Here is a 21,259-nt window from a genome sequence, read left to right on the forward strand (position 1 = left end):
AATATTTCTGTCACAAGTTTTGCCTCTTAGCAGCTACAGTTGGCTGTCACAATTCTAGATGTTCTTGTTACCTATTTAAATGCATAACTTCACGTGGTCTCATCCCTGTAATTTCTGACATGAGTGCATTGCAGCCTCTTGAAACCAGTACAGGGCGTAAAATGGGGGCTGTGGAGAAAATATGTGGCTAGCTCAGTCCCATATTCCTTGTTCTGCTGATAACTTCTGTTGTGTATAACAAGTCACGTAACCTTTCTGTGTCTCGATTCTTTTCTGTATAATGAGGACAAATATTAATTTGTCTCCTAGTGACAGAGGGAGGTTGTGCTCGCTGGCAAAGTGCTCTGGTAATCACAGGTGCTCTGTCGGTGCCATATATTGTTATCCATGATCAACATTCCTGATGTCTGGCCACTCAGCACTTGGGCTGTGGGTACGGCTGAATAGGAGATGCCTGAGAAATGGGAGGTTGTGTCACTGATGCTGGATGTGGCACCCAGCTCACTGAACATCTTGCTTTTTATCTGTAGTCTGTCTGATATTTTCTTTCAGCATTTTGTCTTTTCAGTCTTTTTTTCCAGCCCTTCTCTCCTATGCTGGAAAATTGAGTTTGGCTCTTCTAAATCATCCTGTAAAAGGGAGCAGAGCACGGGCTCCCTATGATGCAGCAACATTAAGAAAACATCCCCACAAGCCTTTCCTTCCTCTTTGCATTTTTTAATTACGCATTTTCAGATTGCATTTGTGTAGAATGTTTGCTGTGCTGCAAGCACCTGTTGGTGTTATTGTGTTGAGAAGCCCAGGTTTTTGCCACAAGGACAACTGTGCAACCACAGAGGAAATGCTTTATTTTCCTCCTTCTAAGAGCCTTATAGAAGGTAATCTTCACGACAACCCCTGGAATTGGGGTCTTGCATAGATGGGAGAGCAGCCACGCGGTTACTTATCCGAGGCAGCTGGAGGAAATCAAAAGCAGAGCCTGGTCTGGGATTGCTGTGTTAGTGCCTCCAGGCACGTTCTTGGGAAGTCTTCAGCAGGGTGGTGCTGCTGCCCCTGTGTGCACAATGCTCATCAGCTGCTGCATGCAATGGGAATTGCTGCGGGGCACAGACAGCTAACAGACTGCATACGGTAAGAGCAGGACTGAGGCATGGCTTCAAGAGAAGCATGGATTTATTATGATGCATGGTATGCATTATGATACATGACACAGAAGATACAGTTTGTGAAATGTCCCTCTGTGTTCAGTAAAAAATCAATTACTTTTATTCAGGATTCCTGCTTGAAAAGCTATGTATTTGCAAGCAGACAAACAGCATGTAAGAACAGCTCTAACAGTCAGCAAACCATTTTTCCTCACACTCCAGTATTTTTATGAGGCTTTGTACGAGGTGGGAACACATATGGATCATTTTGAGAACTGATTAATCACGGTGTGTCCATGATGTCCTCAATGAGCTCAGTGCCGCTCAATGGGATGATCTCTGCCCCTGGCCAGCATGTCGTGCTCTCACACAGCATCACTGGCCTCTCTTCTGCTCTGCCTTAGGGATACAGGTGTATTTTGAGCATGGCAGTGATGCCACTGAGAAAGCATCCTCCTTCCTCTGGTCACTGTGTTGCTGCAGTGTGCTGCTCTGAATTGGCTGTGCAGCAGTGGTCCCAAGCTGATGATATGAAGGTGAGAAGGAGAATCTACTGCCTGCTGTGTAGTTTCAGTTTTGTTGTTAAGGGCGTGTGGACTTTCATAGAATCATATAATCATTAAGGTTAGAAAAGACCACTAAGATCATCCAGTCCAACCGTCACCACTATACCCAGTAACCATGTCCTGCAGTGCCACATCCACACATTTCATGAACACCTCCAGGGATTTTGGGGCATGCTGCTTGGTGTGGAAACCATTCAGAGCATGCATGCCCTGAATGAATGACGTGTGAGTTAGTACTTTCTAAGCACGAATGAGACAATGCACAAAGATGAAGATGTGATGTAGAACATGAACACCAGAAAGTTTCGATGCTTGGTTTTCGCAGCTTGAGCCAGTATCTGCAGAACATAAAGGGTGAGCTGTTCTAGCAGTAGCCTGAGTAGGTGCTATGAACACTAATGATCCAAAAAGCTCAGTTTTAGCTTACGTGAGAATCGTATCCAATGTTTTCATGCCTGTTAACTTTGCAGACAGCAGGTTTCCTATACAAGCCAGAGATCCAGGCAGCTACATGAAAAGTTACTGAAAATGCACGTAGTGTCTGACTGGAGCTGTGGTCTGCAGTGGAAGTTAGACAAGGTGAGGCTATAAAGGTGGGTAATTGTGCACAGGAGATGGTTGTGATTGCTTGTGAATGTGGAGCTATTGTTAGGAATGCAGAGGATAAAGCAAAGCCCATTTGAGAGCTCTCATCTCAAACTTGTGGCTAAGTGAAAGCAGGGAATGACTGGAGGATGCTGTTGTCATCCATGCATTTTCACCTCTGGGATTTGTAGAAACTTAGGATTTTGTGCTGCCTTTGGCATGGCTTTGCTACTCTTCGCCAAATTTCATTAATCAGCAGCCAGGGGTTATGTGAAGTGTATGGTGTCTACCAGATGGGAATTAAAGGCCAAAGGGAGCAGTTTCAGTAACGTTTGCTTAAAGGCACTTGGAAGATTTTAATTTTGGCTCCTGAAACGTAATTGCCATCCTTCAGCTACGTTCAGTGCCATTAGAGCTTCATGTAGTAACAGCAGTCCACGGGACTGCCTTGCTGCGGCAGGCAAGTTCTGCAGCAACTCAGCTCTCAATTTTGGTCTGGTTTTCAGCACCCTGGAATTTGATGCTATCACTTTATCAAAGGGAAAATGTCTCCAGTTATATCTTGCTTTAAACAGATGCTTTACAGACTCAAATAAGTACAATTTGTAGACAGAACTAAGAGGGAAATTTACTCATTGAAAGTGTCTAGATTCATCAAATTTCTGAGACCTGGCAGATTTTACTTATGCTTCCCACAAAATTACCCTTGAGCAGAGTGTCCCTTCTGAGAGATTCCTCTTGCTTTGCTGCTGCCCCAAGACTCTGCCTGCCTGCTCCTACTGTGCTTCAATGTTTCTTAGGCAGTGCTAGTGCTGCACCTCACACGCAGCTGTGTGTGCACAAAAAGCTGTAATTATGGCACATTAAATGAAGCAGTATGTGGAGTGTGGGTAAGCACTGGGATATTTTTAGCCTTGTTGGCCTTGTCATGGCCCTTGCTGTATTTCTCTGGGAAACTTGCTGAGTAGCATCATTTAGCTTGTCCCACATAACTCTGGGCTCTTGGAAAGACAGAGTTTCCTGCCAGGCTTGAGAGCTCTGGGACTGCTGCTTTCCCATTGGGAACATGCCCGTTTTAGCATATAAGACCTCATGCCTTATTAATTTTGATGAGTATTTGGGGTGGAAATGCAATCTCAGGACTAGGCATTGCGTCCTATGGGGGGGGGTGGGGTGGGAGGAAATGCAAAGATTGTGAGTTTGTGTGGTTTGCACAGGGAGAGTGGGAGGTCCTACTGTGAGTTTGGGGTTTGTGGGGGGACAGCAGGAGGTTTGGAGGAGCAATGCAAGGCCAGGTGGGATAAAGGGGGAGATGGGGTTATGGAGACGAGCCCAAAAGAGCAAGGACACTGAACCTGCATCCCATGGCAGCATCAGCATTGCTGCTTCCAAACTAACTTGTCTGTGGTGAAAAATGAGAACTGATGAACCTGGGGCCTGAGACATGGCTGTCAGGGACTCTGTTTCACAGCAGGATTAGCAGAGGGGATGAGAACCTCCAGCTCATGTATAAAACCCGCCATCAGGGCAGTGAGGAGGAAGGCTTCAAGCTGAGCTCTGGCTGAAGCTGCTGCTCCGAGACCCACAGCTTTATAAAGATGAGGAAGTTAGTAGAGGCTGTATAAAATAATCATGTTCTATTGTATTACCTAAGAAATTGAATAATTAACTAATATCACAATTCAGAGACAAGGAGAAGCGATTTTATTAGCTGAGAAAACAGACATGAAGTTGAAGCTTTCCATGCAGCAGCATAAAATGGCTGGGAGCAGGGCTGGGAGCAGGACACTTCTTCCATGTCTCAGCACAGGGAAGGGAAGAAGAGAGCATCCTGAATGCAGAATTCTTCCATCTCTGGGCAGTGTGTTACATTAAGGAGAGTTCCTGGAGTCATTTGCTTTCTACAGGCGTTATACTTGCTTAGAAAAAGAAGACCTTTATATATTTTAATTTAATTGATCACTTTTAAAATTGCTAAAGCTGACCAGTGAATTTAAGAGCAAGTTTTTCAAAGAAAAACTGCTGGTCCCAGACTTAACGAAGACTTAGATTAATCACAGTCTTCTGTGCGATAGGAGGCATTTGAGAATCCATCAAGTTCATGGGAAAGTGATCTTGGAAGAGCAACAAATAAATGCAGTGACCTTTTGACTCCACTAGCCCCGGAGCTGTGGTAAGTTTGCAGTCAGGCACTCGGTTCCAGACAGGAATTTTCATTGCTGCAGTGATGTAAATCATTGTGTGGAGGAGGCCTCACCGGCCCTGTCTGTGCAGAGACATTTTCAAAGCTCCAATTCCCTGCGGGTGCCCCCTGCAGAAGTGACAGTGTAAATGGGAGTCAGTTATAGATCTGCTCAGGAAGCTTGAAATACCAGCATCTTAAACTGTGTTAGTTAATGCAGTACCTACCAGAAATGCCAAACTTATCACTGCAGCCGTCTGTCCCAACAATATGGGATGGGTTTGTCCCTGAGGCAGTCAGCAATGGGACACAGAGTGCTGTGGGATGCCATTCCTACACATATCTCTTCAGCACTTGGAAGAAGCTGAATTAATGATAGGAAGTCAGATAGCTCTTAGGAAAATCATTGTTTTTCCTGAGTATTAATTTAACGATCCTTAGAAATAAATGCTTTTTAAGCCTTATGTTAGGGGAGGGGAGCAATGAAATTGGCTGGTTCTGTTTTTCTGGCTTTGATTTTTTGTAGACTAGATAGAGCTGTGTCTACTCTAGTTTGGACACTTGTGTCTCAAGTTTTATTTACAGTTAAGCTGCAATCATCAAACCGAGTGTCATATTGCTAGGCTGGTTTTCAGACCTTGTGAGATCAGGCCTTGAGAGGTCTGAATTGACTTACAGAGCTGAGAAACTGGAGAAGTGGATAAAGGTTCTTTCTATTCTGACTTATGTATTTTGTAGGGATGGAGGCTAACCATGTGTGGTTCAAACAGTCAGTCTTCCGTCTTTAGTTCTGAATGAGCAATGGGAGAAGTTAAGCTTGGTTTCCTACAGATTCATGTCTTGAGGTTGGCTATGAACCCTCATGAATGCAGTTAGATGTTATTTATAAGGCTATTGCTCATGCGATTTATCATGAGTTCACATTTCAGTCTTTCTTGGAGCTGCTGGATCTCTCTCCTTTCCAGAGTTTAGGATGTTAGAAAGATCTTATTTATCCCTGAAGCTGCCACCTTTTCCTGGTCTGGATTAAAGCTGGTCCTCAAGTTCCCTGATTATTAGGAGGAAGAGGCAGACAGACCACAGGTTATGTCTCATTTCCCTAGGAACCAGGGGCAGCAGTTGGTTTTGTGTAACTATAGGAACTAACGCTTTGACAAAATGACTAGATAGTACGAGACTTGGGATACAATCAAGAGTTGAAAATGATGGTTTCTTCTGATCGGTCATTATGTGCGAAGAAATAAGGAGTCTGAATACCACTGAGGCTGCTTGAAGAGATGATATGGCCTGACTGGATGTTGTTTTGTTCTGCTTGATTGCCTTCCTCACAGGTTGAGCTCAGCGTGGTGTGTCTGCAGCATCACGTGGGGAGAGCAAGAGAAGTTTGTGCTCCATGCAGTCATTACAGGTTGTCCATGGAGAATACAGCTAATACAGCTGTTCTCAGCATCATTGCTCCTGCTGGGGGGTTTTCTGCACCAGTGGGCTCCCTGCAGTCACTCACTGGTACAGCTGTAAGAGCTGAAGTCTATAGGGGATGCTCTGCCTGTGGCTTTGTGGTCTGTGTGGGCTCTGCCCTTATACTCAGCAAGAGAAAAAGCACATCATCAGGCTCAGATCCTCTAAGATGAGACCTTTTCCTCTAATGCTGGCAAAATCAGACCTGCTAAAAGCAGAGTCTTGCCCTCATCATGCCTAAAAGGCTGTTATGGAGCAGTGCACAGGGCTCAGCTGTGGAGTGGTAGAAACGTCTGGAAGGAGATTGCTGCTGCTCTTCTTTTTGCAGAAGCAGACCTGCAGGTGCAAAGAAGGCTGTGCTGTGCTGGCTGCCGCAGCATCCCCTCCTTCCTCAGCACATCTGCATGATTTGAACCTGTGAAATGCCCAAGAAGCAACAGCTTTAAACTCACTTCTCTGAAATACTTTGTTTCTCTCTTTATCCTTCTCCCATCTGCTCTTTTCTTGTGTTACTGTTCCTTTTGTGACGATAAAGACCCCTATATTCAACCCCTGGGTACTCTTTCCCTTCAGACACGCATTAAAAAATACAAATGGCATTCAGTGTAAATCAGAGTAAGAATCTGCTTTTTCCCCCCACCCTTTTCATGCTCCAGGCATTGATATAATGCAGGGGAAGGCAGTGATTCTTATTTAATTGTCATTCTTAAAAACAGATGCCTTCGGCATGTGTGAAATGGGAAGGAGTGGTCAGCGTGGCAACATGCGAATGACTAATCCTGGACTCAGAACCGATTGCTCATGTGCTCAGACAAAGCCAGAAACGTGCCCCCTGCTTTCCCCTGGTTTCCCCCTCCATGCACGCTGATCCACGGGCTCACCAAGCGCACAGCAGCTGCCGAGCAGCCCGGTTCCAGGAACGCTGACGACAACAGCGATGCTGCTCCACCACCAGCTGGGAGATGTTCCCCTCCCCGGCCGGAGCTATCACTCAACACGCAGAGCAGAGAGATCTCTCAGCTGAGAGCTGTGCCAGGGACTTTCTTGTACGGTAAGCAGCAGAGCTGACCCTGCACAAGGGCCCAATGCTCGCTGTTCTGAACAGTGCAGCAGATAGAACTTCTCTAGGGCAGAGTTGAAGGGACTGGAGCTGCCTGAACCACATGCTGCTTTTTCTGATAGGCAAATGTTCCTTCATCCATTTGTTTGACTGTTTTTCGTTTTTTTTTTTTTTTTTTTTTTTTTTTCCCCCTCTTTTAAAAACACCTTAAATTTCAGTCGCTGGGAAAACATTTAACTTCCCTAAGATTGCATCATGGATTTGAGCCTGATTTGTGGAGGCTTTGAGACCAGACGGCTTTATTAGTGACAGTGGGTTCCTTTTCAGATAAATTCTCCTTTTCAGAAAACATCTTTCCTAAAGAGTTTCACAGCTGATTATGGGCACAAATAACTCATCAGAAAGAGTTAGCGATGCTCAGTGCTTGGCAAGCCCTGAATTATGATCCCGTTAATGCTGCGGCACTGTGTGCTTCCAGCTGTGTTGCAGTGGCACGCAGACCCCAGCAGCTGTTGCAGAGCTCATCAAATAGCTGTTGAGCATCATCCCTGATTTGTCATAAACCCAAAGGTTCCTTTGGGGAAGGAATGTTCTCACCTGCCACAGCCCAGCTATGCAACAGCAGTGCTCCAGAACTGTCATTCTCACCAGGGCAGTGTGTGTTTGGATCCCTTTCCCTTCTTACTTTATTATTTTGCAGCCTTCCAGTACCTAAAGGGAGCCTACAAACAGGAGGGTAGTCAACTCTTCATAAGGGTAGATAACGGCAGGACAAGGGGAAATAGTTTTAAGTTGAAGGAGGGAAGATTTAGGTTGGATGTCAGGGGGAAGTTCTTTACCAAGAGTGGTGAGGTGCTGGAACAGGCTGCCCAGAGTGGTTGTGGATGCCTTGTCCCTGGCGGTGTTCAAGGCCAGATTGGATGGCGCCCTGGGCAGCCTGGTCTGCTATTAGATATGGAGGTTGGCAGCCCTGCCTGTGGCAGGGGGTTGGAACTTGATCCTTGAGATCCCTTCCAAGCCAAGGCAATCCATGATTCTATGATTTTGCCATTTTCAGGAGAAACATGCCCAGATTATTCATAGTTTTACACTTTTAAGTTTCTTGTCTGGAAATGTGGTCTGATGTATGCTTGAGGGCTACCTACTTTCATTTCTTTCTAACCAGCTGAGTTTATGTTTAAAAAAAAAAATGCCTAAAAATACCAAGAGACATAGAATGGACTTTTTTAAAGGTCTCCAGTAGCTTAGCCCTATAGGCAGGAATGGAGTCTGAGCTGAAGGTTGTGGGATGGACAGAAGCTGTGTTCTGTGTAGGGCTGTAGTGTTTGCTTTTATTCTGATTAGAAACTTCAAAGCTGGAAAGGAAATTCTGAGGGGAAAAAAGCATTGTTTGGGTTTCACAGAAAGGCTTTGTTTCAAGAAATATTTATTTTCAGATGCATAATACAGAAAAAGCTGTAGCAAATCCTTATTTCAGAATATGTAATGCCTCTTGAAGTTTTCTGTGTCTGGTTTTGCCATTGTCCAAACTTTTCCTATTTCCTTCCTTTCTTCCCTTTCAAGACACAATTTCAGCAGAACTGATAAAACTTCCCAAACTGTTTTTGTTCAGGGAAAAGAACTGCCAGAAGGTGTCTGACCACTTCAGTCCTGGTGCTGTAGAAAGCCCTCTTGAGGTGCTTACATGCTCCCAATGTCACCATGGCTGGGCTGCAAAGTCCCATTGTCTGTGTTCTATAAATACCATGGGAAGATAGCACAGAAAGCAAACAGAGCACTTTAGTGGTGAGGACTTTTCTATCGGCCCGCCGGGTTTGTGCGAGTTGTCGCCGTGGCTGTTTGTCACAAGCAGGCTGCAAACAATTGCTTTCAGCTGCTTGAGATAAAATGGACAGAGGTGGAGGCTTTGTGTTGGCTCCAAGCAGAGGGAAACCTTCAGGCCAGAAGTGTTCTTTCTGCTGCCAGCCCCCAGGAGGCTTTTTGGCCTGGAAGCTCATGCGTAACAGCTTATGTATCAGCCCAATAAAAAGCACAGGGGATCCACCTTGTCTCGCTATCAGTCTGTCATCGAAAGTGTTGCTGTCACTGATGGTGGCTCATACTTGATTTGTACACATGAACCATCCGGCCAGGAGGGCTGTATGTCTCAATACTGTCCTTTGCCTCTTGTTATAAAGGTTTGCATCAATGTGAGCTGTCCTGTAGTGTTATTCAATTTAAATATTGAAAACAAATGTTCTATTCCTCTGCCTTGGGGCTAGGAGTGATTATTTCAGCCTTTTCAGCATATATGAATCTGCATCTGTTAGAGGTCTCTCTTGTATAACGAGCCTGGCATACGAACTCCGTTTGCAAATTAATCTAAGAAATGCTAAAATTGGCACCTAGTTCCACAACCACCTATAGTGATAATGTGTCCAACGGTATAAATACCGCAGTGCTCCGGAATGGCAGTGCTTTAAACTCAGCCACTTGGGTCAATGTCCTTCTGTCTTCTCATTGTTTACATCTCCATGTTTCAGTGTCACCAGGATACGTTATTACGACCCTGGGATACAAGCAGTCCATTGCTGAGGGTTTTTTTTAGTAACTTGGCAACGTTATCTAAAGCAAAGCAGACTCTGAAAATTGGGACATACTGCAATACAGTATGGGGACAACGAAAAGTATTTGTGGTACAGAATATTTCTCACACTCTTGAAATCTCTGTTATATCAATCTTAATCAAAAGAGGAGTGGCCAAAGCATAGAAATATTTTCTTTTTCTGTTTAATGTTTCTGATAAAATGGTTACTTTCCAAAATACCCTTGGAAATGGTGTAAGAATTTGACATAGTAACCTCAAGAAGGCTTATAGTGCTGTTTGTAGATAGGTGTTTAGGGAGATATAAAATTGTAGATCATTGGCCTGATAAGGCATGGTATCATTTTCAGAGCTATTTAGGTGGGTTGGCTGAATGACTGTTCAGAATCATTACAGCAGGAAAAATTTGCAAGAGAACTGTATTGATCTGAGGTGCAGAGGAGGCATTTCCATGCAGAATAGATGGGCTGCCAGATTAATCTGTATTCTGAGCTGGCAAAATTTGCCCAAAGGATGCCCTGTAGTCCTGGTGTGAGGTGGTGTGAAGCTGCAGGTGCAGCTCTTGGGTCCAACTTCCCTTTGCTGGGTACCAAAGGGATACATGGGATGGACCCCATTGAGTGCCCTCATTCCCACCCCTGGGCTTCTCCAGAGTGTGGCTCAAATGACAAACTGCATCTCTAGAATGTGGAGAAGGCAGGGGGAAAATGGGAAAGTTCAGGATACCTTGCTGGGAGTTGCAGAAAAATGACAATTTCCCAAATCTGATATTCAAGATGGTGATGAGCCATTTATGATGAAGTGCCTCAACGTATCCAGATCATTTTGAACATTTTGTTTCTCCTAGCCAATGTCAAGATCCTTCTGTATCCTGCAGTCTGGAGCTCATTAAGTGCATGACGCATGGGAAAGTGTGTTTGCTTCTTAACTCTGTAAGAGTGGGGAAAACGAGCTCTTAACCCCATTTGCCGTCAGACACCTCTGCATCCCCAATTCAATCCACTTTGCATACATGTGCTTGGATGTTTGTACGTACATCTGGCTGTGTCGAGGTGTGGATAGGAAAGCCAGGCTCTGTGCAAAAGCCTCCCTTTGTCGGCACTGCCTGAAGGTAAAAGAAGAACATTTGCAAAGCACTGCGCTCCCTCCGGCTGTCAGGCCTGAGAGATGGAAGTGCCCCGTGCTGCCAATGTTACAAACGGTATTGCTCCGGAGGGAGGTATTGAAGGATGCAGTGCATTGAGGAGTAGGTTGTTGTCTGCTTCAAAGTGAGAAGCGAATCAATAATTTGTTAGCCTGTTAGCTGATGGCTTGTCCGAGTGCCAGCTCCGGTGCCCTCCAGGAGGAGCTGCCAAAGTGACCGAGGGAGCAGAGCAGAGCGAATCCCGAAAGTCATTTTCCTCAAACACATACGTGGAAAATTCAGAGCCTCTCGGTAAGGACAAATCATTGTAGGCTTAATTCTTGTCTGAGCAAAATTTCTTCTAAAGGCAGTAGGCTCTATGCTGGAGTCTTGTACCTCAGTGGGGTTAGGGCTTGGGGGGCAGATGGAGGTCTCAGGACAGGGTGAGAACTAGGGAGATGCTTTCTGCTGTCCTCCAGCTGCCTGCCCCATCTACTGCTGTAACAAACCCCATAAGAAGCCCTAGTCCCTGCTTTACAAATTATGGGATGCCAGTAGCGTCTTCAATAGAGATTTCTCCTGCCTGCCATTTTTATCTCCCTCTTCTTCCTTGCAAGTCCAAATGCGTCTCCCTCGTAATGGACACAGCCTTTATTACCCGAAGATCATGCCTCTTTATTAACCTTCAAATAAGGCTCCACCAGCTGTGGGAAAACTGTTCTGCAGGGCATGTGGTGTAAGTCACTGCGGGTGTCACACGGCTCTTCAAAATCCTGGTTTTCATTTGCTTTGAGGCTTTTTGCTTTTTGGTAAAGAGATGAAAATCTTTTCTGCTTTCTGCTGAGTGACTTATAAACAGCCTGTGTAAATTTGGCTCTAGAAATTACAACCAGAAAAATATATGGACTGTTGCATTGTTTTTATGAATCCCAGTTCACTATACAGGGGAGATTCCATTATAAACTTTCATTAAAAATAAAGGAGGAACACTAAAAATTCTCCTGCAGATTCAGGGAAAGTAAAACTCCATCAAGCCAGCTAACACTGAGCCATCTTATGCTTTATTCCCTGCTGTTTATCTGAGGCACATTTCTTACAGTCAGTAGATTTCCACCTCTGGCAGTTTATACCTCCAGGAGTTTAAGAGCCTTTGACTAATTAAGACCAGAGAGATTTTCACCCCACTGCCACAACCCCACTGATGGGATCCTCCCAAGAGCTTTGCTCTCAGGGGTCCTATGAGGACAAAATTAAAAATAACTGACTAGCTAATTAAATAAGCATCTGGTACATAAGCATACCTCTATTTAGATGCTCAGATCATCTCTAGAGACATCTGTAGAAGTTTGCTTAGAAAAAGCCATAGCTAAAAGCTGCCTCAGAGGGCACATGTATTGTAGGTGGGTTCCTGCCCGCATTATCAACTGATAGCTGAGTAATTGTGGAAGAAATCTGGGTTTAACTTCGCGGGTGCGTAAGTGTGTGTGTTTGTGTGAGCATGCAGAAGGGCCTGTGAGCAATGCTGGTGCTTAAACTGATCAGACAAGTTTTATTGCTTCTGCCCGTTGGTGGTGTTTTGAAATATGGGAGCTGATCCTCAGCAACATAGCTCAGGGATGACTTCCCAAACAGCTTTCGGACCCTGGTTTCCACACTCATTTGCTTCCTTGACTCACTTCAAAATCTGCTCCCTTCAGCATTTATTGCTTTTGCTTAACCAGAGGCATTGAAAAATGCATCGTTACTCTGGGGTTTTCTGTAACACAAGGTGGTTTGGGGTCTGGATCCAGAGAAAAAGAAAAAGGGAAAAACTAAAGCAAGGAAGTGGTTGTATCAAAATTACATGTGAAAAATGAGAAACTGTATGCATATGGAACAGTTGATCCAAGTCAAATGAATATACGAATGAAGGGAGGAGGAGCTTGACTGAAACCCAGGGCTCCACTAACCATACTGGTGATGGGCAGTGCTTTGCTCCAATTCACTGCAGCTTGTGGCTCAGGCTCAGCAAGGCTCACACATCCCTCAGTCCATCCCAGCCTGGCAACATGATCCAGTGCCTGCTGCATCCCTGTGGGCCTGCTGTCCTGCACCGATGGGACTTGGGACAGCACTGAGATTCTATGGCTTTCTGTGGTGGGTAATCCATGTAATCCATGTTTATGGTGCTGCAGGGGACACTCTCTGAGCCTTCAGCAAGCACACCCTGCATGTGGGAGATGTGGAATTAAGGCATCTAGCCTTGTTCCTGAAAGTTATCAAAACATCTCTAACATCTCTTCTCTTTGCGTGATGCCTTTGAGAAGAGCAATGTCAATGCCCAGTGGATGAAACACAACCAGAGGATTTACAGGTCTATTGCTGTGTTTTTGGTAAGATCCCTCCTATAGCGTTGTGTACCAACATCGTGCTGTCAAATTCAGAAAGTGGTCTCCGAAGGGAGATAACCACATTAAGAAATAGACAAGTAAGGATGGATTTAGCCACCTTTCTCTAATGATGTGTTTGATGGCAGGATGATCATCATAGGGTCATTAAGTGCCGGGGAAAGTAGATGGCACATTGTGCAAGTACTAACACAAAGAACAACAAATGCAATTTAATAAAGGGCAAATTCCAGCTGGAAATGAGGCTAAACTGTCAGATGGTTAAGGGCAGGCAGAAAGAGAAGTCATTTGCTTAATGAGGTAGTTCTGACAAACTAGATAGAAATACTTCAGTTTCCGAACTCAGCAAGTGTGGCATTGCATCTTCCTTGCACAATATGGTGATTTTCACCAGCAGTGCTCTGTCAGCCTTGCTGTTGTAACCATTAGGTGCATTAATAAACCATGTTGGAATGAAGGTACTGCAATAGCATCATTACATGTGGAGGATCCTTCTTTCATCTCTAGCAGTGAAGAAGGAAATAAGTTTTTCTGTGACTTCACAACAAGAAACAAGAAGTCGTGTGCTGAGGTTGTGCCGGAGGAGGTTTAAAGGCCACAGGGGGTTGTACAGGGGGATTTCCCTATGGCACAGGACTTGGGCACCTCACCATTCTGTCACAGAGACAGCTGGGCTTCCCCATAGCGTCTCCTCAGAACCCAGCCCTGTGTTCCATCCCAGCTGCTGCCTTGGAGCAGAGCTGGCCTGAAGGCTGTTGGTGGTGCAGTGGTTGATCTTAATTAACCACCTCTGGGGCTCTCTGCTGCAAATGTGCTCATGGTCTCCTGCCTGCAACAGCATTTCATTAGAAGCACAGCTGCAAACAGCCCTGTGTCTGCACTGTCACGAAGGCTTTATCAAAAACCTGGATTCAAGCTCAGAAAAGTGGACCAAACATATTGCCATGTGAACTTAGGGAGCCATGCTCGTGTCTCAATCAGTGGGTCTAATATGATGAAGAAAAGCAAATAACAAAAATATTAATCTCTTTGTGCCATAAATAAGCAGCTAATGTTCCTTGCCATATTTTAAATACGCTGACAGGCATGGTGCAGCTAATTAATGAGGTTTCCTAGGGATCCCAATTAACAGCTAATGGTCGCCAACCACAACAACGGAAAATAAAGAGAAGTATGGGGATCTTGTGTATGGAAATGGCTTGTGTTGTCCAGCGTAGCTGATGATCACTAGAGTAATAGAATTCTCATAAGGATTTGAGCTTCTCAAAAATAAATGCAGTTTCTCCAGGACCTTGATAGTGATCAGGAAGTGAACGTAAAACTGTGATCTCATGTAATTTGGAAAGTTAATATACTAATCTGATTGGCAGAGCTTGCTAGGGGCCTCATTGTACACACTGAAAAGGGAGAAAAATCTTAGGGCTTGGGTGTGTCAATAGCAATGGAAGTGCAGAAGATTGTGGATTCTATTCCACAAATCATCAGAGATGAAAATGGGTGGTATCCCAAAGAGAAATAAAGTGGTGTTGCTCTTTGTGAGAAAAATAGGTCTGCCTACGTACAAGCATTGGTTGTTACATGCTACAGTAGATATATGTTGGAGAGCTGGTTGGAAAATTAATTTATTCCTGTCAAAACGTTGCCTTTAAAGAAGTCTTTCCTCATGCTTTGAGATTTTCCTGGGGAAGAGAAAAAAGGAAATTACCAGTTTCTCACTACCAGCAACTTTCAGATGGAAGCCTGGTTTCTGGTCAGGCTTTTTTCCCCAGCATAAACACATGAATTCTTGGTGGTACCTTTCAGCTGAGATCTGTAAGACAAATGCTAGAGGCTGTGGTTACGTCGGGCAGTGTGGAGATTTAAACTTCAGGCTTTTCGGCTGGGACATCAGGTTACTCCTTAGGTTTCAGATGCTGGGTTGGCTATCCCTGGAAGAGCTCGTTTTTATCCCTGTGTGAAATGGCAGAAGCTTCGGGGGTTGGGAAAAATTCCCTGTGCTAAGCTTTGAGCTTGTTTCCAGTATCTTGACTCCTTTAACTGGGTGTCAGTGGCCTTTTTTGGTTAGATACCACAGGCTAATTCCCATCTCTGCTCTGGGACTGTAGCTGAGCTGAGCAGTTCATCACCGAGGGAAAATAAGTCTTTCTTTATAACTGTTTCTCTTCATTTTATCTCGGCTTGTCAGAGCCTGGCAGATTCTCCATCCTTTATGCCACTCCTCAGCAGCTTTCTTTGCAGAGCGGTCATTAGCTCTACGTATGGGGTGGCCTGGGGGGATTCACTGCTTCCCTAAAGTTCCCTCCACTCTTTCATGGATTTTCTTTCAATTTTATATTCTTCTAGGCTGAAAAAAGCCAGATTCTGCTCTGAATCTGGTCTTCACTTGATGTATTTTTGACGCTTGTAATCCCTACTGGACTGGGCTGACCTGCTGTGGTTCTGTAATGGTGCCCAACATGTTTGTTCTGAAAACTATTTATAGCGTTGGCATTTGTATCCCATTTTGTTAAGTTTACTTATACTGTTTAAAACAATCTGTGGAGATGTACATTTGCTTGTTTTGTAATACAGCCACGAAGAATTAAGGGAAGGCTTTAGAAGTAATCTCTCTTCTCCTCCAGCCAAAGAAGCACTGTCATGTTGTCATCTATCAAGTGATGTAGGGTCAGAGTTTGCCTTTTCTCTAGATGCACTTGATAGGCATATGTAAGTGCCTCATTTCAGTCATTCACGGAGGAATTCAGCACTTTGATTTTTAAATGTGGTGCCAAACATGCAGAGAGAACAGCGTAGCTTAGCTGCAGTGCACCTATGGGAGCGATATTTGCAGAAAAAATGACTGAGAAGAGAAGACTTAGAAATCAATTGCAATTAGAACGGTAACTGGCTTGATAGTGGAGACGGATAACTGCTAGCTTTTGATATTTGCTAGCTAGGCAGAAACTCAGAAAATTGCATTTTCTGAGAGCAGAGATATGGAGGAAAGATGGCTTTATGTTTAAGTCTCTATACTGGGACTCACAAATCGACTTCCCTTCCTTTCCTGACTGCCTCGCAGGATGTCTCTGTAGTCTTGGGGATGATTACAAACTTTTTACCATATGTTTACGCTGCGTCTGGTGATCTGAAACCTCATTTTAGTTGGCGTTCATGAAATTCTAGCCTACCAAATAATATTTACTCATTAGTCTCCTCCAGAAAGTAAACAAACCTTCTTTGGAAAAACTAAACTGAGTCACGTTTACACTGAACAGGGATTGTGTGTCTGAGTCAATGATGGATGACAAGTGAGGCCTTCGGAGATGATGACTATATCAGACTGGATGCTCAGCCCAGGCTTGGGATCATTTAGGTTGCTTTGAAAAATGCTGGGGGAGGGAGAAGGGGGGATATGCTGACCGTGAAGGGCTGTTTTCCCAAATTGTTAGTCCCATAACTCAGGGGAGAGGAAGGACCTGACAGAAGTAGCAAGAGCCTTCCTCAAAGAGGACTCTGTAACTTCAGGCACATTTCTTTATTAATGAAGGAAAAACAACAAAAAAAGCTTTTTCTTCTTCTTCTTTTTTTTTTTAATAGATAAATCATCCAGAAACGAGTTTATGAGAAAAATAAAAGGAAGAAGGCCAAGGAGGCATGCCAGAGAAGGGATCCTGCAGAGCCCAAGGGATTCAGAGAAGGCTGCAGTGGGACTGCCTCTGAGAGGGAGAGTTTACATCCTGACAGGTTTACCTTCTGGGATTCTGAGCTTGGATTGCTGCTGGAACATTTGTCTGGGACCTGGCCTCTGGGCTGGTGAGTTAGCGATGGAGACACACGTCTCTTGTACTGAAATGTGATGTTTTCAGGTTGATCACTGTGAGGAGTTTTGGTCTCTGATCATTCTGTTTATCCTGCTCCAGTGAGGACAGGATGTGTCAAGCAGATAAAGCACAAATCTGGGAGCTGGAAGACTTGGCCTGTTTCTGAGGCTGCCACAGCCTATTTGTGGTTTTTGACAAGGCAAAGAAGTGCAGATGAAGAGTTTTCCAAATGGCTCAGGGCTCTCTTAACTGTGCCGTTATGGGACTTGATGAGTCCCATTCTCTCTCCTGACTTTGTTGGGGGCTGAAATCTTGTATTTCAGCCTGTGAAAAAGGTAGATATCTGCAATCATTTGGATATGAACAATGCGTGCCTGCTGCAGTGCAGGGAGATGATGCAACTTTTGCAGATGCTGTTTAGTGGGAAGGGAACAGAACTGCATTGTAACTAACAAGGTGGGTCAAAGTCAGGCCCTGGTTATAGCAGTTCAAACTGAGAATAATGCTGTTGGTGCATTTAGCCAGAATTCATTTTACACCAATACCTACACGTGGCAATCACTCTGCACAGATACGTGTGATTGCAGTATGGGCAAGGAAATGGCGAATGGAACTCAATTAGTCTGGTCCCAGAATATATCCCACAATAAGTAATAGCATTGTAAAGGGTTAGCTTTGCAATATCGCTTTTCCGCTGCAGCAACACAAGAATGTTCCATTTTCTGTTTGTGTCCAATTTGTGCTGTCTGAATCTAGGAAAAGTGCCCACTTAGCAGAATTTGGAGCTTCTGTTTGGAACAAAGCAAAGGATTATTTGTTTTCTTTATGGAAAATGTTTTTGTTTTCTTTCTTCATCATTACAATGTATTTATTATTTTATTTTAATAGATGAAGAAAATTTTCCTCTATGGTTTTGTAGAACTATAGGCCCAGCAAAGAACTTTCCGGAACAATCAATTCAGTCCTATTATAGAGATTCATTTCCCTTCGGGCAACCTCGCAAAGGTGTATGGGTCGTTCCAGGGAAATGGCAGCATTGGTCCTGCAGGCAGCTCCCAGCCCGTGTCCTCTGACAAAGAAGAAGTGTGGAGGAGGCTGCAGAAGTGTGTTCTTTTTGGAGGAGCAGTGGGCATTTTCTTTGAAGATATTTGCACTTACCTCCTGTCTCCCCTTAAACTCTTTTCACATTAATATTCATATTTTCAATGCTAATGAGAGTGATGACTATATGCTAAAAAGATTCTGCCCCTTCAGATTTCTCTTGCAGTAGCCAAATACAGAAGAAGTGATGAACTAAAGCTCCCTGTGAGTCTTTGACTCATCCAATCACCCCAGTTAATCAGTGTTAAAGAGAAGTGTGTGCAACCACCCAGGGCACTCTGTCTGGCTCCACAACTTAGGTTGCTTTGTCTCAGTGTTGCAGCATGCACATGGTGTGAGATTATGCCCTGTCCTCAAGTGCCTGCCACACTTACACAGTGTAGTCAAACCAAAGGCAGGGTGAGTGTCAGCTATGAAAGAAAAGAATTCCTAAGTAGCTGTAGGTTTAGTGGAAGCCTGTTAGGATCAAATTTTCACCTTTAGTGTAAATCTAACAAAGAAAAAATTGTATGTAGGTACACACCAGTTGAAAGTACCTAGGAAAACTGTTTCAAACTAAGGGTAAATGGTTTCAAACTAAAGGAGGGGAGATTTAGACTGAATGGATATAAGAAAATAGTTTCTTGCAATAAGCAGCTGGGACAGGCTGTCCTGAGAGGTGGTTGATGCCCAGTTCCTGGGGACATCCAAGGCCAAGTTGGACGGGGTTATGAGCACCTGATGAAGCTGTAGGTGTCCCTGTTCACTGCAGGGGAGCTGGACCAAATGGCCCTTAAAGATCCCTTCCAGGTTAAACTAAGATTTATTAGGAAAATGGCAAACAATGGACAGTAACTCTTAAGGGGAAGCAGCCCATAGGTTGGGGTTCTCCTTTTACCCAGCTGTGCTGCTGACCTGCTGTAAATCCTTCCCAATTTCTCACCTTCTTTGGAGGTGTGGCTTTGCTGTTGTGAAGCAGGAGCAAGGATTCCTTTCAGCTGTGCCACTAGAGCACGATCTGAGCCGGGCTAATGAGTGCAAGTGCTGGCTGCAGGGAGCAGCAGTGCTGGGGTTGCTCTGGCAAGCATTTTGTTTTAGGGAAGAATGGATCCTTGAAGCATTTGATCAACAATCTGGGTTTGTATGCCCCTGTTTCTGCATTAAGCACACTTAATGATTTAGGGATTTTCTGTGCCTTTTTCTCTTGTGTTTATCTCATGTTCTCATCAACAAGAGCTTTGTTTTAGATCACGATAAGGCTTTTTAACTATAATTTTTCTGGATACGGTCATAAGAAAGTCTTTTTTTTTTTTCCTTTTAAATAGTAGCCCATTCTTACTTTCTGAGCTATCTTGACTTTTTCTAAGGGGAAGCAATAATGAATTTCCATATGGGCTGTACCTTGTAAAAAGATTATCTCCGTTTATTCTTTTTATAAAGTTTTCAGAAGGGAAGGCACTGTCCCAATGCACAGAAGCAATTTTTCTTTTCAGTGGATCCTGTGACTCAAATCTAAACCTTTGCTCTCCAAGGAACATTTTTCAAATGTTTACTTACTGCTTGATTCCTGATAGGCAGTCTGGAAAAAAATCAGATGAGGTGTTGCTCCTGAAAGTTATACTGCTTTATATTGTTTGAAAGGCAGAGATTGAGCTGATTTGTCTAGCAGCTTGCCTTTTCTCAGCTGGGGGAAAGAGTTCCTTTGTAGCTCAGGCTTTTATCAACAGTCCAGTAAAAGTGTTTTATATACATACATAAAAAAAAATACAACATTCATATAAAGCCTTTCATCTTGAAGGCTCCAGAGTAGTTGACAAATTTGCCAAATAATTTGTCTTTTCTCAGAAGTTATCTCTTGCACAGAAGCGTAGGTATTTCTGTGTTGTGTGAAACCATTCTTGCTACTAATAACTCATTAAAGTCACCATCAGAGCTGTAATGCACGGATTAGAAAATTTTAAACTAAGAACTTTAGAAACTTTTTCCTAATCATGTAAGAGGATTTATTAAACATGAAGCTGTTTTCTTGGTACAGTGAGGCCACAGGGGCACTGGAGCACGAGGTGTGCTGAGGGGAGCCTTGTCGTGGTTAATGGGAGAAAAAGGACAAGTGATACAATAGTGAAGACAAAAGCAGTCTTGCAGCCATCCGCTTTGGTTGGGTGACAAATTCCTGTCCTGCAGCACAGCTGGAACAGATTGTTGTGTGTGAGCATGAGGGATGCTCTGCTGCCCGCCCAAGCCTGTCCAAAGCAGATTGCCCTTTTCCTTGCTGGTGACCCCAGGATTGCTGTTTCCATCTGAGCCTTATGTATGAACAGCATTTGCCTCTTCTGAAAGGGCACTGCACTGGCACATCCCACCTGCATGCTCTGTGCATGCTGTAGGATCCTCTTGGCTGCTGAACCTTCTTCTTGTGCAAGGCGCTGCCTACCTCACGAGCAAACACGTTGCAAGGTGATGGAGGGTTTCATGATGGGACCCATAGCGTAAGCGTGTTAATGGAGTCAAGTGCTCTTTATTGGCTCTGGGGTGTTTCACTGCACCCTTGGCGTGCTCGTGCTTCCTGTATGAAACTTGGCTGGAGGAATCAGAGCTGCAAGACATCATCCTGAATTCCAGCTGGGATGTGTAACTTGGCTACACGGCTCTCTCCCCTCTTTGCCCCCCTCAGCCACTTCCCATGTTAAATAGTTTCTCAGGACTCAAAGGGAAAGGGGGAGATAATCTCCAGGCCAATCACTCTGATAAGTAAAAAAAATGTGTAAATAAATGAGCCACGATTAATAGTATGACATTGTCTCTTGACTCATTTCTCTGGCAGTTGTGGCTTGCTGGGATGGCAGTCCTTGTCCTGCTGTCGGGGGCTGGGATGGAGAGAGTGAGCACTGAGGGTGGGATTTGTTTAACATATATTTTCATATTGGAGAAAAAAAAAAGTGTGATTTATTTTCTTTTGCTGCAGCCTGCTCACAATTTTCAGTTTACATTAATAGCTGTGGGAAGAGCAACTCTTAATGCCGTATACTTTGGCTATTAACACTGTGTCTGGTTTGACAGTACATCCCTCTTAAATTTTTTTTTATTCCCTAGTGATCATAAAATATGTATCAGCCTTCCTTTGTAATCTCCTTCAGTGTGTCCAGCTAGCTAATGTGCATCTCTTTCCCTTTAGGATTTGATTCTTCTAACGCCATATACTTAGCAAGAAGAAACAAACTGACTTCTTCAATTCTATTTTATTTTTAATCAGAAGCTTGTTTGAATTCATATTTGATGGAGTTGTTTC

The 21,259-nt window shown here is 44.1% G+C and overlaps 1 protein-coding gene across 7 annotated transcripts in view; it reads left to right on the forward strand.

Annotated features, from left to right (window-relative positions):
* SEMA5B (semaphorin 5B) overlaps positions 1-21,259 on the forward strand; it is a 248,524-nt gene that overhangs the window by 50,501 nt on the left and 176,764 nt on the right. For 6 of the 7 annotated variants that reach the window (XM_031590638.2, XM_090143666.1, XM_090143668.1 and 3 more), the window contains exon 2: positions 16,667-16,882. The gene's annotated coding sequence lies outside the window, so the exon portion shown is untranslated. Of the gene's footprint in view, positions 1-6,627; positions 6,988-16,666; positions 16,883-21,259 lie in introns of those variants that run through there. The other variant, XM_090143661.1, reaches the window with a different exon arrangement.

Source organism: Phasianus colchicus, chromosome 7, assembly GCF_987193195.1.
Source record: "Phasianus colchicus chromosome 7, bPhaCol1.hap1.1, whole genome shotgun sequence".
Classification (NCBI taxonomy): domain Eukaryota; kingdom Metazoa; phylum Chordata; class Aves; order Galliformes; family Phasianidae; genus Phasianus; species Phasianus colchicus.